Genomic DNA, 3,374 nt, shown 5'->3' on the forward strand with positions numbered 1-3,374 from the left:
CGGGATGGGTGTGTCAGAGGCGGTGAGGTTGGCGCAGGATAGAGCATGGTTTAGGGCTGTTGTGCATAGGGTCGCTATGAGTCGGAAACGACTCGACGGCACATAACAACAACAAGAAAGAGAAAGAAAAAAACAAAAAAATAATAACAGTCTTTACTTCGTCCAGACTTGAAGTGCTTCTCCACCTGATTCAAACATGCGGCACGGCGACCCACAGAGAACCTTCAAAGTCAATCCAATAGTAGCCCGAAGATGTCTGGGTGTACGCGTGTCTGCGACTGCGAGCAGAGTGAGCCGAGAGCTGGAAATGATGTGGATTTGATTTCTTTAAACCTCCTGGGTCTTTAGAAACACTGAGGACATTTCCTTTGGAAAAAACTGGGGTTTTTTTGCACATTAAAAATTTCCTAGCAGTATCTAATTGGAAAACATGGTCAGATTCAGTTGTACTTATAGTTGTGTATTGTTTATTGCTATAAGAACTGGAGCTTAAATCCTGTAAAAATGTATCTTATTTTTATACAGGTAAAATTGCAGATACTGTTCTATTTAAGTGGTTATTTGTTTAACTGATGGTGAATACTTTCTTAACACTGATTTGTCTGCATGTATAAAGATTTTTACAAGAAAATAAAGTATAAATCTTTTTTTATTTTTTTCCCCTTTTTTTAGAAAAAAGAAGGTCCCATTAATCTATTTTATCCTCTTCAGACTGAGCACTTCTGGCTGTATAAACTTGATCTCAGTTTGTCTCTGATGAACTTTATGATTTTGGGCTTTAATTCTAAGTCTCCATCCACTTTGAGTTGATTTTTATGTATGGTGTAAGTTCTGCCAGCACCATTTGTTGAAGAGGTTATCATTTTCCCATTTGATAGGTTTTATTTCCTTGTCAGATGTTTGTTGACCATAGTTAGCTGTGTCCATTTTTTTGGATCTTAAATCTGTTCCATTGGTCTATAAGCCTGTCATTGTACCAGTACCATCACCAGATGATTTTTGAAAATATATCACCAGGCCTTTCTTCCTACTTTGCTTTAGTCTAGACACCAATTGATTCATTGCTGTCCAATAAGAACTGACTCACAGTTGACCCTCCAGTGGATTTCTGAGGCTATAAGTTGCAAAGAAGGAGATTGTCATCTGGATATGAATTGCCAGATAGGCATGTTAGCGGTGTCTCTCTCTGTGGATCAGGGCTCCTCAGTCTAGATAGAAACTTTCTGTTTTGGCACTGACAACATACACACCTGTCCTGACAGATTGGCAGTGGTTATGCATTTTGTCTTTATGTACTGTTGAGTCAGAATAGACCCATAGCTGACCCTCCAGGGGCTTTCAGTCAGAGGCAGTAAATTGCATGGGAGGAGATTGCTCGTCTTTCTCTGTGAATTCGAACCATTGCAACTCCTTATGCTAGGCCACCAGAGCTGTGCATGAAGTGTTACAATTTGGTCAGGAGTCAATCCCAGGTCTCCTGCAAGAGATTCAATCACTGAACTTTTCTGGTCAGGTTAAAACAAAATAAAAAAAAAAAACAAACCACAAACCCCTAACTCACTGGTTTTGGTTGGTTCTGCTACATAGTGAGACTCCATCCGGTTTCCATGGCTATAAATTGTTATAAGAGGAGACTGCCTGATCTTCTCTCATGGAATGGGTGGTGGACTCAAACAGCCACACTTTTGAAAAGCTTGATGCTGTATAAACTACACTACCTGGTCAGGTGCCATTGGGTCAACTACATCTCACAGCGAGCCTGCGCATGGTGGCTCTGAACTGTGCCCTCTCCCGAGCCATCCTTGTCATCTCTGCCATACTCGAGCCCATTGTACAGTCACCGTCAGTCCATATCTTGAGGGCCTTCCCCTCTTTTACTGACCCTCCACCTCTCCAAGCACAATGTTCCCAAAGTCAACATGGTCCTAACAACAGGCCCCCCACGGGAGGTGAGATGAAGACTCACCAACCTTCCCTCTAAGGAGCACCCTGGTCGGACATGTTTTTTCTTCTCTCTCTTCTTTCCCATTTCTCTTCATTCTTCCCCATCCATCTCTCATCCTTTCCCATGTTTCTTTATTCCTCTTCCCTCCCTGTATTTCTTCTTTTTTTTTTAATTTCTTCTTTTATGCCGTCATTTCTCTCATCTCTTTCCTTTCCCAACTCTCTTCCTTCCCCACTCCCCTTTTATTCTTTCTTCAGCTCTCTCCTTTTCTCCCTGTGAAACACTCCATACTATTTTCCATATACAAACAGAGACTCATTCACTCAAGTCAAAGTGAGGTGAGACAGACAGAGGTGGGGCTGGGCAGGGCAGTCTGTAGGAGATGCCCCCTCTGAACATCACCCGGCTGAGCCCCACAGCAAATGGGTTATTTGGGACCTGACTCCTGGCAGGGGTCTGGCACTGAGCTGGGAGATAAGACACACCCACGTGCAAAGGTGGTCAGACAGGGCGGGGCAGGAGGGGCTCAATGGAAGGGCAGAGCGGGCAGCGGTCCAGAAGTTGTTTATAGGCTGGTGGTTTAGAGCTCACACTCCAGGTAATGTCTTTTCCTATAAAAATGCTATTCTGAGCAGAGGGCCGGTTGTCTGGCTAGCTCATAAAAGCCAACGTCGCCAATAAGGTATTAGCTCAGCCCTGCAAGCACTCTTTCAGGTACACCTACCCAGGGAGCATTGTTTACCTCTGCAGGAAAATTGGGTTCTGGTTCTAACTTGCAAGAAAATGTTACCGTTTTCCTACCACCCCCACTGGCAGCCTGAGGGTGGGGGGTGTAGGGCAAGGGCAGCTGGGCTTTCTGGGGCAACAGAAACTTGCTAAAGCGTGGGGCTCGCATGGTAGAATCCCTGCTCTGCACTAAGCAGTCCCAGGTGGTATGTATTGCGGTGTATTGCGGTGCTCACCAATTAATCATGGAAGTGGGAGCCCACCCTCACAATTCAGAGACCAGATGTGCAGGGCAGAGAATAAGAGAGGAGGGCCCCTTGGTCAGAGAGAAGGACTTGTTCAGCAGGTGGGACTCACCTGCAAGGCCAGGCAGGGAAAGAAACGGCCTAGAGAGGCACATGGAGAGAGGAGCTCTGATGCCAGGTACAGCTGAGAGCCGACAGTTCTCACAGAGTCCTGAGCAGGGGGATTGGAGATGTGCTGGAAGCAGGTGGGAGCAGTGGGGACAAGGAGAACAACCTGTGGCAAGACCCTTGGGATCCAGGAGAAGGATGCTGCTGAACTCAGGACTTTGAACCAAGTTTTCCTGGTCCAGCTATCTGCTGAGAATTTGCTTTCCTGCCCCAGATATATGGAATCAGAAACTGCATTTTAACAAGATGTGCATGTGTATAAGCATAAAACTCATCTAGGTATATGTAAG

This window comes from Elephantulus edwardii, unplaced genomic scaffold (genome assembly GCF_000299155.1).
Source record: "Elephantulus edwardii isolate Elephantulus edwardi_28Jun2011 unplaced genomic scaffold, EleEdw1.0 scaffold00051, whole genome shotgun sequence".
Lineage (NCBI taxonomy): Eukaryota > Metazoa > Chordata > Mammalia > Macroscelidea > Macroscelididae > Elephantulus > Elephantulus edwardii.